The following is a 15,632-nucleotide window of genomic DNA, read 5'->3' as shown; positions in this document are numbered from 1 at the left end:
AAGTTACTGTTTCAAGTCCATTTCTTTGGTCTTTAAAAAACCTTAACGAAGGTATGTACTTGATTCAGTAAAATCGCATGGCATGTTGAAACCTGCCACAGTGCATGCTATAAAAATGGCCACGTAAAGCACACAAAAAATAATATTATATAATCATTAAAAAAGACAAAAACGTCTAGAATATTATAAAACACGTTTGCATAACGACGAATTTTTCTGAAAACTTAGAAAAATTAAAGTTTTTGTACAAAATCGACATTATTGCATACACCATGGACTATGAGCTGGATGAAAACCCGTGTTATTAATGTTTCAGACGACTAACGATTTTTTACGAAGGCTTCGCTCAAGCACACCTACTGTAAATACTACCGCGTACTTCTTTTGCTAGTCCAACTAAAACTGAAAGAAAAAATAAACTAAACTCCGTCCTACACGCCCAGGAGGGCCCAAAGGTTCCGTCCGACCACCATGTCATCCTCTGCCAATGGCGAAACCTGATGCGGTATGAAGGGGCACTGGGCCAGCGCACCGCTTTCCCGGCCATTGTCGGTTTTAGTAACCTGGAGCCGTTAACACTCGGTCAAGTACCTCCGCAATTGGCATCAAGAGGCTGATTTCACCCTGCGCCAGGTCTGTACTCAACAATAGCGGTTACAGGAAATCAAGAGGAAAAAAAATTGGGGACTCTACTTCAACACTTTTCTGCAAAGGTTCACATATGCCTTGAGTTTAGCTCCGCGCGAAAACGCAGCTGAGGCGAAAGAAACCGCACAATTTCTCGTGAAGAGTATGGAAAAGAGCAAAATGTTGTGCAGCGATTGTTAAGGCCATAGTAGTTATCATTGTGGTCGTTGACATTATTCCAGGATCGCCTAAACCTGTAGTTTAGTGGAATCATAGTTAATCATATCTGAAAGTATATGTGAATTCTGTTAAGAATAGAAAGTTTGTACTCGATATTTCTGGAGAGGGGGAAGGGTTTTCTCCCTCTACCCACACCCCCTTGCAGATGCCCATCGTGGCTACAAATTCGAATCTCGCTTATTCGGAATGTGAGTGCAGAGTTTTACAACCTCCTATGCCGTCTAAGATTTTGAGCAGGTGTTTAACCCCAGCTAAGATTAGTGAGTCGAAAATACTCGAAACAGCACTAACCATACATCTAATAGATTCTCGACTCGCTAACCATAATACAGCTGCAAACGAAAAGACATCGATGAAATAAATGCCTCGTTCAAGAAAATATGCTGATCGCACAAAGTACTTAAGTGGCCAGTCTTTGCATAAACTCTATGAGCTTTCACTACGTTTCGCTGCACTATAGATCAACGCACAGAGCTTCCTCTCTCCCTCCTTTACACATTGTATTTTATTGCTTCACCATCTTAAGATTTCGTTTTCCTCTTTTTTCCCGTCGTACCTTCGGTCTTCTGCTTGGGTGTTCCACGGTCGGTCTCCCTCACAATCACCCACACCCTTAACAAAAGCCAATTTCAGCCATAATGAGCCCTAATTTCCAAATGGTCAGCTACCGCTATTAGTCTCGACGAATAATTTGGGAACAAGTTTCTTGGCTGGGGGGGGGTTTTAGCCCTGGATAAACAGGTATTAAGCATACTGATTAGTTGTTACTGGGTGTTTCAGAATTGTCGGACTCGTCTGATGCGCAAGAAAACGCAAACTGCTATTTGCGTAATTGGGGCGTTTGTATGTGGAAAAAACTGGTCTTCAGGACTGAACAGTCGCAGCAGAAAGAAATCAACGGAATACACGAACACCTTCAGTAAGCTTACCGTGGAGATTCCCAGTTTCGAACATAGTTCGGAGACTATAATTTTTTTCCGGTTACCAGTCGACACAGTAAACCAAATATTACCTGAGGTAAAATACATTATGTTTGTAAATTGAAGGTCGAGAGGGTGCAGAGAAAGGAAAGCGTAGGAACTACTGATATCAGCGGCATCAGGACTTTATGCAGAATCAGCAGCAACATGTGGAAATGTGTACCAGACTGGGATTCGAACCCTGGATCTCCTGCTTTTTTTTTTCTTAATTTAATTTAATGGGGTGACGGAGGCAAGGTGGGCAGGGGTCGCAACCCGAGGCCCGGCCACGATGTCTCCTCCCTACCATCCTGGGGATGTATTGTGGTACAAAGGATGCTGTTGGTGTATTATTGTGAATTTTTTTTTATTTCATGTATTTATTTTTAATTTTTTTATTTTTATTGTATTTTTTTAATAGTCAGTAACTGAAAACTAGTAAGTACACTCGTTGCGTCGAGTTGGGAACGCACATACCTGAAAACATGCTTACAGTTGTAGCAAAAGGCATAAAGAAAGAGAGCAAAGTGTGGAGTTAAGGGAGCCATGAAACAAAACCTAAGGGTGGAATCCGTACCACCATTAACCGGTGCTACGTTTTGCACCGGATGGGAAATATAAACTGCGAAGACCTTTTAGCTCCGGGGACAAAAGGAGGAAATGGGGCAAATACTGCTATAAGCTATAGAGTGCGAGGGTTCGCGACGAAACTCTCCATCTGCTGTATCATCCAGGTATAACTTCTCGTAATGACCAAGGTAGATCCCACGTTGTACCGTGTAGTGTTCTATCATCGTCTTGTAATTTTAGCTTCTCTTACTTGTGATGTTCCAGCTACGTGGAGGGTCGTGGAACGCACTCCACAAATAATTGGAAAAATATTTTCGTTACTTTGGGTTACGGAGGATCTTGCAATGTCGTTCCTGTGGATAGTTCCAAAAGTCTAAAGTGTCCTTAGTGCCGTCTTGAAACAAATAATGCACTGCATGTCCACGAAGCCACGTCATGGCATTAGTTTTCGTGCGTGGGTAATACGTCTCATCCGGGAATAAGATAGTCTTAGGGTCGATATGATTCGGCGTTACTCTAAGGAAGTATGCTGACATTTGCCTCACTAAGTGCCACACTGCCGTAGACTCGCCACAGCTAAGACGGTCTTCATCGTTGTCTTGAACGCCACAGCTCGTGCACGTGGGTGAGTCTACCATGTGGATCGCATGTAGCCTCGATCTGGCCACCTGCTTACCGTTGACAGTGATATACCACATCGCCGTGACGTCAGTGTCCAGTGTTACGTGGTGAATTGTCCTCCACACTTCTCGCCAGTTGACGTTCGGGTGCTTCCTCTCCACGACGTTATCGGATCGTCCACGCTGCAGGGCTCGATAAACCGTCTTTGCTGTCGCCAGTTGAGTCGTTGGTAAGGCAAGTCGAACGTAACTGAGTTCGAGGTAAAAGACACCGATGTAGAAGAGCGAGGAGGGGACATGGTGTATTGGCACAGGTGGCAACAGGGAGGGCGGTGCTAGTTCTTCTATTAGCAAACTCGTCAGACTGTCCGGACGGCGGTGCCATACTTTGACTATGGGAAGGGTGAGAGTGCTTAGTAGTCAGTCGCGTTAACCATTGCACCACCAGAGACAGTATTTATCACAATTGCGGACGTGTCCGAAAGAACAGACACCAACCATTGATACAATGAGGTAAAACCTATATGTACTTCAAATAAATCTTTTCGGATGGTGTGGTATCCATAGCTACAATACCACGGCGTAGGTGCAGGTTTATAGGTTGGCACTACGACACCGACACCGACGACAGCGTCCTCTAGCAGGCGCTGTCCAGATCTACGAGCTCCGCTCCAGATTCTACCCATCTGATCAAGAACAGACGGCCGTGGCACTTCACTTCATATAGAGACTTTGCTCTACTTACGACAGGTCTAAGCCTTCGCAACTACGTACAAAGTTATGTATGCCTCTGTATATATTCATGCACCAGTAAACCACTTTTCCTTACTTGCAGTACCGACGTGTTTTACCTCACCTGCTCCTACTCGCTTCCTTCATTCGGCCAACCTTTCAGTTTTCAGGAGCAGACCCACGCGCCGCCTTCCTGGCGGGATACAAAAGATGGTGCTACGTAGCAGTTGTTTGTTTCTCATTTCCGGCAGCTTCGAAGCTGGCCACAAAACGAGTATGTTATAGGAATAACGACTACATGATGCGTCTTTCTTCGGCCGTTGTGGCAGAGCGGTTCTAGGCGCTTCAGTCTGGAACCGCGCGACCGCTACGGTGGCAGGTTCGAATCCTGCCTCGGGCATGGATGTGTGTGATGTCCTTAGGTTAGGGTCTAGTTAGGTTTAAGCAGTTCTAAGTTCTAGGGGACTGATGACCTCAGATGTAAAGTCCCACAGTGATCAGAGCCATCTGAACCATTTTTTTTTTTAATCACAGACAATGACACCGAATACATTCATACCAGACTGTCGGTTTCGGTCTATAATGACCATCTTCAGATCTGTCAGCAAAAGGCAAACCAAATATAACTGCTGGACAATAAACATCTCGTAAACACTAAGTTATGAAATTATTTAATGGTAATAATCGGTATTATTAAACGGATACAACGACAATACAAATCACCCGATCACAGTTGCAGGTGGCGTATCTAATGGTTTCCAAGAGTTACAAAAGAAATACTGGAATTATTGAGCGAATTTTAAAGTTTAACGTGCTAGAGAAGCTACTCATTTAAAGGTATAATCTTGCATTTAAATTTTAACACAATAAGAGAAGTGTTATACTTAGTAACTGTGTGTGCATGGAGATTATAATTGATGGCGTAAACGCATGCTGTTAAAAGTACACAATACTAGAAGCAAATAAGTCTGAGTACATATAGTCTCCAAACGCGAGGTAACTGAGACTTTGTAGTTACTTATTTGATTCTGTGTAAACACCGCATGCCTTGCCGTTTTTATTTACATTTTCGAGAGGTGGAGTTGTAAACAGAATGGATACACACGACAGTACAGTACACAGACAGAGTAGCACTCATGCCAGTTGTTTGCTCAGCGTCAGCTGCGTGGTACGAGTGTTGGTGGCAACATGGAACATTACGATTACGAGGAGTATGCGCGTATGCACGGTAGGGCTAACGGCAATTCACGGGACGCTGCACGCTTGTACCAAGAAAGATATGCGCGGAGGCTCCCATAGTGTCGAACGTTTACATGGCTGCATCAGCGCCTCTGAGGAACTGGGAGCTTTGCACATGCTGCGCGAGCGGGAAGGCGTGCGCGAATTACACCTGTGCTGGCAGATGTGGAGCTGGAAACAGTCGAACACTCTCCAGGAATCTCGATGAGGACACATGACACACAAACACCTGGAATGAGCCACAGTAGTGTTTGGAGAATGTTGCATCGCAGTTTAATGCAGCCTTGCTATCTCCAACGTTTTCAGTGTCTTAGTGAGGCGGAATTTGGTCCTAGACTAAATTTCTCTCAGTAAATGCAAGATCAAACTGTAGACAACCTTACGTTTGACAGTAACAGTTTATTTGCAGATGATGCGGGGTTCACTCTTGATGGTGTTTCATTATCACAACTTTCACGTTTGGAATTATCTAGGCTCCAATCCACGAGCTGTGGATGAATCTCCACATCGGCGACGTTTCTCTTCTAATGTGTGGTTAGGCTACTAAGTGATCGTCACACTTGGCGGTACATGTCAGCAAACAAATTCAGCTGGTTGAATTATCTTCTCTTTTTGCGGCATCGTCTTGCAGGATTTCTTGAGGATGTTTCGTTCGAAAAATGCCATAAAATATGGTGTATGCATGATGGAGCATCGGCACATATTATTGCTCTGTTGAGACGATATCTGCGGCGCCGATATGGCCAAAGATGGATTGCAAGAAATGTATTCGTAGTGGTGAATATAGACAACCACCAGCTGTATAATGGAATGACGACAATGAAATTTCTACCGAACGGGGACTCGTTCCCCGGTTATCTTGGCTTAACATTAGGTGATCCGAATATGACTCACGACCAGACCCGTATTTTCGTATGTTGTCCACCATGTGGCTACAAGTTGTACTCGTAAATACATTAAGTATATTTCCGTACAGAGGAGTCATTTTAATTGAAAGTCGCTTGCACGGTGTCTGCGGATGAATATGACATTGCAGTGTCTCTGTTGTTCGGAAGTACGATGCATGTTCTTTCGAACTTGTATGTGTGTAGGCATCTTGGAAGGAACATTGAATTGTCCTTCTTATCAACACAGATACTGCAATATAGTAAAGATGAACTGGGCGAGGAGGACCTGTACCGTTGCCCCCCAAGATTCCCTGATGTGAATCTCATAGATCTCTGTGTTTAGGGCCACTTTAGAGGTGTAGTTAACGCCACTCCAGTTAGCGCGTTGAAGAAATGGAGCAGGTACTAGTCAACGCTCGTCAAGAATTCCAGGTGTGTTTGAAAGACTTCGAACCTCATTGCGGCGACGGGTACACTCCTGCATCCGGTTACAAGGACGACACTTCGAATACCATCTTTAACTTCGAGTACAGTAATGTGACTGTTGTCGTGTTCATTCAAAACGCCTACACTACTGCCAAATTATCTCTAATAACTTATCATAATGTTGCACAGTATGCCGGCCGGAGTGGCCGAGCGGTTCTAGGCGCTACAGTCTGGAACCGCGCGACCGCTACGGTCGCAGGTTCGAATCCTGCCTCGGGCATGGGTGTGTGTGTGATGTCCTTAGGTTAGTTAGGTTTAAGTAGTTCTAAGTTCTAGGGGACTGATGACCTCAGCAGTTAAGTCCCATAGTGCTCAGAGCCATTTGAACCATTTATTTGTTGTACAGTATTGTTAGCTTTTCCTAACTGGAATAACGTTTACACAGAATCAAGTCAGTGGTGGCTGTTAACCACAAAGTCACAAGTATCTCGCAAACTGTACTTTTGCGGACCTATGTTTACTGAGACCTTTATCCTTATACAGTCGTGTGCGTTCAGTTATACCCGTTTACGCCATTAATTATGATATACCCTGAATATTTTGAGGTAATGGAACTCACGGTGCACAAATTAGACAGATTATATTCATCCAATATTGGAGAATGAGTGCACTTACTGACCTTCAACAAACTTTATGCGTAATTTCAAACCTTTTCGAACCTTTTTCTAGCTTACTGCCCCACAAAATAATGAAAGGAGAACAGTTTTTCGCTACATAAATTTTAGTTTTTCATGTGTTAAAACTCCAGCATCAAGTATGACTTCTGAAAACGTTTTATCCATGGAAGTTCGATTCTTAAAAGAGACTGGGGATGTGGGTTACTGGTGTATGTGGGAAACACGAGCATAAAAATCTGATGAAGCATACCTAATTGATTAAAACACAAGAGGACTTATACAATCCTTTTACGGCCAAGCAAAAGTGACATCGTCATTACATATAAACAAACTTAACTTGATATTTTTTAGTTGTGGGCAAAGTTATCTTAGCATCGTCGAGAGGGTATAGTGAAACAGTACAGTCCGGGCCAGAGACCGAATCAATGGTAATGTGAAGGGCAGTGCTGTTCTCAGCAAACTACACTGAAGAGCCAAAGAATCTGGTACATCTGCCTAGTATCATGTAAGGCCCCCGCGAGCACGCAGAAGTACCGCAACACGATGTGGCATGGACTGGACTGGTGGACGGAACTAATGCCATGAATCCAGCAGGGCTGTCCATAAATCCGTAAGAATACGAGGGGGTGGAGATCTCTTCTGAACAGTACGTTGCAAGGCATCCCCGATATGCTCAATAATGTTCATGTCTGGGGCGTTTGGTGGCCAGCGGAAGTGTTTAAAGTCAGAAGAGTGATCCTGGTGCCATCCTGTAGCAATTCTGACGTGTGGTGTGTCGCATTGTCCTGCTGGAATTGCCCAAGTCCGTCGAAATACACAATGGACATGAAGGGAAGCAGGTGATCAGACAGGATACTTACGTACGTGTCACCTGTCAGTCGTTTGTAGACGTATCAGGGGTTCCATATCACTCCAACTGCACACGCCCCACCCTAACAGAGTCTCCACAGCTTGAACAGTCCCCTGCTGATATGCAGGGTCCATGGAACCATGAAGTTGTCTCCATACACGTACATGTTCATCCACTCGATACAATTTGGAACGAGACTCGTCCAGGCAACATATTTCCACCCATCAGCAGTCCCAGGTCGGTGTTGACGGGCCCAGGCGAGGCGTAAAGCTTTGTGTCGTGCACTCATCAAGCGTACACGAGTGGGCCTTCGGATTCGAAAGCCCATTCGATGAGGCTTCGTTGAATGGTTCGCACGCTGACACCTGTTGATGGCCGAGCATCGAAATATGCAGCAATTTGAGTAAGGGTTACCCTTCTGTCACGTTCAACGATTCTCTTCAGTCGTCGTTGGTCACGTTCTCAGGATCTTTTACCGGCCACAGCGACGTCTGAGATTTGATGTTCTGCCGGATTTCTTATATTTACAGTACACTTGTGAAATGGTCGTACCGGAAAGTACGCTCTTCATCGGTACGTTGGAGATGCTGTATCCCGTCGCTCGTGCGCCGACTGTAACACCACGTTCAAACTCACTTACAAGGGGAGGCCGCCAATTGTGAAATTCAGATTCGATTCATACTGCGCACAATAGAAGCTCATGGCCAGAGGTGTAATGTGGCAAAGCACCAAGATGCACTTCTCAGCCGTTGTCGAGAAAATCGACAGTTAAAAGAAACCGTTGCGGTGAAATACTCTCTACGATTAACAGTTTTCTGCAGCGTCGTGGCGCAGCGGTAAGCGCTCGGGTTCGTGATCTGAAGGTAACCGGATCGAATCCCACGCCATGCAACTTTTTTTATTATTTGTTTTTTTGTAATTCAAATGTATATATATATATACACACACACACACACACACACACACACACACACACACACACACACACACACACACACACACACACAATTCCCGGCAATCAGTTGCAACAGTTATGCATATAATAAGTTGTTGAAAGTCGTTTGTCGTGGAAAAATAAAACTTGAAATAAATCACAATATCACAAATAATATACAAGTGGATACAATTTATTGAAAAGTTCGGTATACACTCGCACATCATGAACAATTAGTGACCAGAAGTAGCTGGAGTATCGCACAAACCAGAGTGATAGTTATCATAGAATCATGGAAAACAGAAAACAGCACGACATCGAGCACATCTGATAAACGATGCGTTTTTACAAGAACAATTGTTTTTTAAATTACCTGTTGGGAAACACACCTGATTGACATTCTGAAAAATTGTTCTATCGTTCGTCAGGTTTGATGCATACCATGCGTATCGTATCATATCGGCAAAAGCTACGACACGAATACCTTTTTTGTGTCGCTGTTGCACACACATTTGACAAATATTTACGTACAACTTAGTAAAACACGTATAGTTGCTATTATATCTGTTCGACGACACGAGCTCACATCGTTTCTTATGATGACTGCTCTTTGGATTAATCGTATACGTCCCACATTTCAAAGGCTCATTAGATGTGATAAGTAAATTCCACCGTAGGCTAGAGCATCTCCAGTAAGCTATATTATCGCTTCAGACGTGCCAACTATTGTCGCCGGAGTGCACCAGAATCACTTGAATTAAAAATTGCGACTCCATAGCAGCGCTCACAACCAATAGACTGGCTTGCAGAAGCAATGTCTGCGATTACTGTGCAAAGAAATTATCGTAGGTTGTGGGTATGTGATTCACATGATGTGAAAACAAATAAACAATGGTCTCATACGTTCCTGGCGGCTGGAAGAATTCTGAAACACTGTGGCGGTGCAGGTTGTAGTGTTTTGTAAGAGACCTGGAAGACTTCAGACAAGCGTTTCTCAGAAGCCTACGTAAGTTAATCCTGCAGACAAGTTCGCAACTTAATATACCTTAGATAACAATGCATCCTGTGGCTCACCAGCATCTTCTTTTTTAGGGTTACAAAGAGAAAATTCAGCAATATCTGATGCCAAAAGACAAATCATGCCGACAAAAATTTGCTGCGGATATGCTGCAGCATATTGACATGAATGCCAGCCTCCTGGAAAGTTGTTTATTCTCAGATGACGCAACCTTTTACGTATCAGGAACTGTTAATCGGCAACAACCACAAGCTATCATTGAACATGTTCATGGCAGCCCTAAACTAAATGTCTTGTGTGGGGTAATGTCAATGGCTTTTTGCAAATCCCTGGATTTCTTTTTGTGAGGATTCATGAAGAACCGCTTGTTTGCGACGGCAGCGAATGATACTTCGATATTGAAACGTCGTATCACTGATGGAATTGCAACAGTAATAGAGGACATGTTACGAAAAACACTCCAAGAAACCGAATATAGATTCGATATTCTCCAGTTACAAATGGTTCGCATTTAGAGTTGTACTGATGATTAATAAGTAAGTTCTTTGATATGCTCTAGCATAGGGTGCAATTTCATCATCATATCTCCAGTACTATATTTTTCCTTAGGCTTTGACATGTGGGAGCGCTGAAAGGGACACACGGTATAAAGTTTCTTGTGTTTTGTTCAGGTTTGTTGCATCAGATTTTCAGGTCGTGTTTTTTATATGCACGAAATTAGTCCCTTTTCATTATATTATAACTTATTGTATACAAGATGTATATTGTGTTTCGTTTCCCTTTTCCTGCGAGATCTGATCATGGGTATTATGGACAGAAAACGACAGTCTGACGACAATTTGTACGTGATCATCGATTGGAGTGAAAGAAAGCATTTCTGTACTCTCTGGATTGTTACCTTTATTCACGAATATGTAGCAGCTTGTGAATCTTGATATGTCTCTAGAAGAGGGATAGAAAATTAGGGTTTAACGTCCCATCGACGAGAAGGTCATCAAAGATGGGGAAAAAAACTCATGGGGGTGGGGAGAAGGATTTCGGCCCTGTTCTTCGAAGGAACCCACCCGACAATTGTTTTAAGCGTCTACGGGCAGCACGGCAAATCAAAATCTGGAGCCCCAGACAGGGATACGAAGAGCAACCCTCTTGGATTCGAGTTCAGTGTATTACCACTGCACCACCTCGTTCGGTTGTGTATCTCTGTAACAAAGTTATCGCACATGAAAGACATTCAAAACACATGGTTGATACGACTTTTATAACGAATGCCACTGTAAAGCAATTCATTTGAAAAGAAACAGTGAAACCAACTTATCTAAAGCACAATAGGTGTTTTTGTATTACAAGAAACACAACACTACATTTCTAGCGTCTTTTCAACATAATACCTTTACGATGACTCTCGCTGCCTCCTATCAACAACGCAGTTACATATCTGTCATTGTCCAGTCACGTTTCATCACAGAGTGTGTTTCTTTATTTCCTCTTGATAACATTTTGTGTTTTCGGTGAATATCTATCCATTTCGCTGACAGATGTATAATAAATGTAGAATGCCAGTGTTGTTCTAGTGGACCCTTCTTTGCTCTTGAGATGGGTTATAGGTCTTTTGTTTTAAATAGAACATTAAAAAACTTTTCCAGTAAGGCCCAGATTATATTAGAGACAGGAATATTTTCGGCCAACGCTACACATTCAACCCAACAATGGGACTTCTAAAAACACTACTTTATTTCACAGTCGACCATTCCCAAAGCTGGTAAATGTCAACCGTAAGTCGTTTAATTAGTGATTGGATAACTGAAAATGTAAGTTATGATATGGGCTGGACCATATGTGACAGTAGAGAGGCGAAAGCAAAAAACAAAATTCGGAATGCCCTAGGTTCTTGCGACACTGTTTTCACTGTACCTAAATCTGGATTCTTTTTTATTCGTGGCTTGACAAATGAGGCAGGTGGCGGTGTGTTAAAGAGAAACCGGTTCCACCGCTGGACCCAGTTAGCCTTGTTTAGGTGTATCGTGGCCCCGTGAATTAGCACGTATTAAATGGACCACAGACCAGTTCACGTCATATATCAGTCAGGGGAGGAACTTCTTTTATGAGTCAGTGTTGACCCAGGTGATGTTCTAATGAACTACATACAGTCGGTATAAATCATTTGACGGTGTCCACTCGTAACTATAAGTTCGCTCAGTACATTATGCGAACGATCCGCGTTCGATGCACATCTCAGAAAATCTGCACTGACTGGATAACGTCAGTCTAATGTGACGTAGATTACGACAACGTTAAAATATTAGCTTATAAAATTCAGTCATCGATGAATTGTAGATACTCTTCTATCACAGGGTTCATAATTATTATTGGGCCGAAAGAGATTTCATTAATTCGCTAGATGTGTTGATGCTACAATATACCTGCATCTATCCATTATTCGTGTATTTTGCGAGATGCGCAAATTATTTGTTCTACTGACTTATAATGACGAAATCTCTATATTATTGACTTCAGTATTAATATCTTTGGCGCATGAGTTTTCTTGGATACAGAATTTCACTATCACATTGAAGTGATGCCTTTCCACTCTCTGGCAAGATAGTTGGAAGCCATTACTGCGAGAAGTGGCTGCTTTCTTGGAATCTCATTCGTTAACAGTGCAGGACACACCCCTTTCCCTTACGTCACACTCTCGAGAAGAAGTATACTACAGACTGTTCTGGGTCAATGCTTAGATGAGTTACGCAGTTTACTAACATTTAGTTTCGCTTTATTTCAAAACATCTACAATGGTCATATTGTTTGGCTTCCTACTGCAGTCCTAATACTCTTCCACACATAGGTGCTCGATTTTCGTAACATTGCTCTTCATCTCACTGAAAATCGAGCACCTGTGTGTGGAGGAACATAAGGATGCAGTAGGAAGCAACAAAATCACTGCAGATGTTTTGAAAAGAAGCGAAACGCCTTGGTTCACATAAGACTTTTATTACGGTTGAAAAAGACGGAATATAACCTATATTACTTGTGTTACTGCAACTGTGGGAAAAAGGAGACCCAAAAACCGCTAAGACAATTCTCCTACGTTTACGCATTACAAATTAGGTGAAGAAATTAATTTTTTCGCAATTTATATGCCAACGTAATGGAAATGTGCTCTCATCTATTCACTTCGTAAAAAAGGCAAGCGAACGGACTCGAGCAAATGTTGAGAGATCTCCTTACTTTCAGTTGCTTCTGAGGTACTCTTCAAACTCCTGCTGAGAAGAGTTGAAGAACAGACTGCTCAAATCATAGGAGAATATGAAGCTGGTTTCCGAAAACGCCGCCCATGCATGGAACAGTTATTCAATATCAAGAGCATTCTGGGATCTAGAGCAATGAGAAGCCAGAGGACGTAATCAGTTTTGTCGATTTCAAAACAGCACACGACGCAATTGACAGAAAACCTTGTTTAGCGTTTTGGAGGAATTCTGATTGATACAAAAAGGAGCGAAATCGTAAAACAAAACCTGATAGATACCATCTCGCAGCTTAAGATTTTTGAAGAAATCTCTCAGTCCACTGAAATAAACACAAGGGTCAGGAAAGGAAACGGATTTTCAGTTCTCTTCAATACCGTCCTGGAGGTACTAATTAGAACCTAGGAAGAAGCTCTAAAGTTGGAGGGAATAAGTGGAATACGCCTTGGTAAGAAGTTTTCAACGGGACACATCAGCAGAAGCAGAATTCTTCTCATGATGGCGACCAGTTGGATCGCCGAAATATCGAGTCAAGTTGATTTTAGGATCCGGCAGCAAACCAGAAGAGACTTTCAAGACTTACTACGCCGGGGAAGCCTACGTAATCAAAATGTGTAATGGTTTCCGTGCAAACTTCACATTACTCAGCAGTTTCTCCACCTGACGCACACATTCGAATCTACTTTACTGTTTGGTCTCTTGCACGAACTGAAGTTGTGGACTTGGAGCATTACGTGGAGTGATGAAGCATACTTTTTTTCGTTATTCCCTTACAAATGTTCCCACAGAGTCCCGTTGTCCTACGGTCAGTCGGTTTTCATAGGAGCGCTCTCAAGTAGTGAAAATTTATTATACTAGGAAACACTGCAACCATTACTAGTTTCGTGCCTGAGCCCATAGTCATATGGTAGGGTTCACTCCTTTGCAGCATTTACATGTCTGTATTCCTGGCCCTCCTTTCTTCTACAGTTCACACTGATCAATGATTGCTTTAGTACCGTTCATTGATCAGTAAAGACTGTAGAAGGAAACCAAATCTCCGTCTTTTCCGGAAGACACAGATGTAACACCTGCACAAAGATATACGCGACCATCTGACGATGGGCTCAGGCACAAAACTAGTAATGGTTTAATAAAACAAAATTAAAAGAAATTGTGGGTAGTTGTTGTTTTTCCTGCAGTATAATTTACGGAAACAGCTGCGGTGTTCTCCAAGCAAAATGGATAAAATTAAGCGAAAGTTTACTTATTACCATCGTGTACATTTACCAGGGGAGTTTGAGAAGTCCGTGCAAAGTCCGAGAGATGGCACCTCCAGCGCGTGTCGAGTTAATGTTTAGTTAGTAGCATCTTTGGAAATATCGCACACCATGTTTCAGCCATATGGGTCTATTTCTTTGTGTTTGGCATTCGTGTGAATCATGGAAGTCGAGTGATTGACAAAAAAAATGGTGGAAAAAATTTTCGTGTGGTGATTAAATATTGCTTTATGAAAGGCAAAACGCCTCAGGAGACCAAAGAGAAGCTTGATAAACAATACGGTGACTCTGGTCCTTCTATTAGAACAGTTTATATGTGGTTTCAAAATTTTCGGAATGGCCATATGGGCACAAGTGATGCTGAATGTTCTGGGCGCCCTGTGGAGGTTACGATTTCAGAAATCATTGATTAAATCCATGATATGGTGATCGATGACAGAAAAGGTGCGTGAGATTGCTAGTGCTGTCGGCCTCTCGAATGAACGGGTACAAAATATTTTGGATAAACATTTGGACAATCAGAAAGCTATCCGCATGATGGGGTCGCGATTGCTCACGCTTTACCAAAAACGGAAAAGTGTGGAGTGTTGCATGTATGGTTTACAGCTGTTCAGGAAGAATGCGCAGGACTTTAAGCGTCGTTTCGTCACTATGGATCAAACATGGATACATTACTATACTGCTGAAAACAAACAACAATCTAAACAATGGGTTACCAAGGGAGAATCTGCACCAAAAAAGGAAAAGACCATTCCTTCGGCCGGAAAGGTTATGGCGACTGTCTTTTGGGATTCGCAAGGGATAATCCCCATCGACTATCTTTAAAAGGGTGAAACTATTACAGGTGCATATTATTCATCGTTATTGGGCCGTCTGAAAAACGAGCTGCAAGAAAAACGCCGGCGATTGGACCGCAAAAAAGTCCTTTTCCATCACGACAATGCACCAGCACACACCTCAGCAGTTGTGGTCACAAAAGTAAAACGGGTACATAATATTTTGCATAAACGTTTGGACATGAGAAAGCTATCCGCATGATGGGTTCCGCGATTGCTCACGCTTGACCAAAAACAGGATTCCAACTCGTCTCACATCCTCCCTATTCTCCAGACTTGGCTCCCTCGGACTACTATTTGTTCCCCAATTTGAAGAAATGGCTGGCGGGACAAAGATTTTATTCAAACGAGGAGGTGATTGCAGCAACTAATAGCTATTTTGCAGACGTGGACAATTCCTATTACTCGGAAGGGATCAACAAATAAGAACAGCGTTGGATGAAGTGTGTAAGTCTAAAAGGAGACAATGTCGAAAAATAAAAAAAAGTTTATCCCAAACAACTAAGTAATTTTTAT

Source organism: Schistocerca americana, chromosome 4, assembly GCF_021461395.2.
Source record: "Schistocerca americana isolate TAMUIC-IGC-003095 chromosome 4, iqSchAmer2.1, whole genome shotgun sequence".
NCBI lineage: Eukaryota > Metazoa > Arthropoda > Insecta > Orthoptera > Acrididae > Schistocerca > Schistocerca americana.
Note: the sequence above shows the minus strand (reverse complement) of the source record.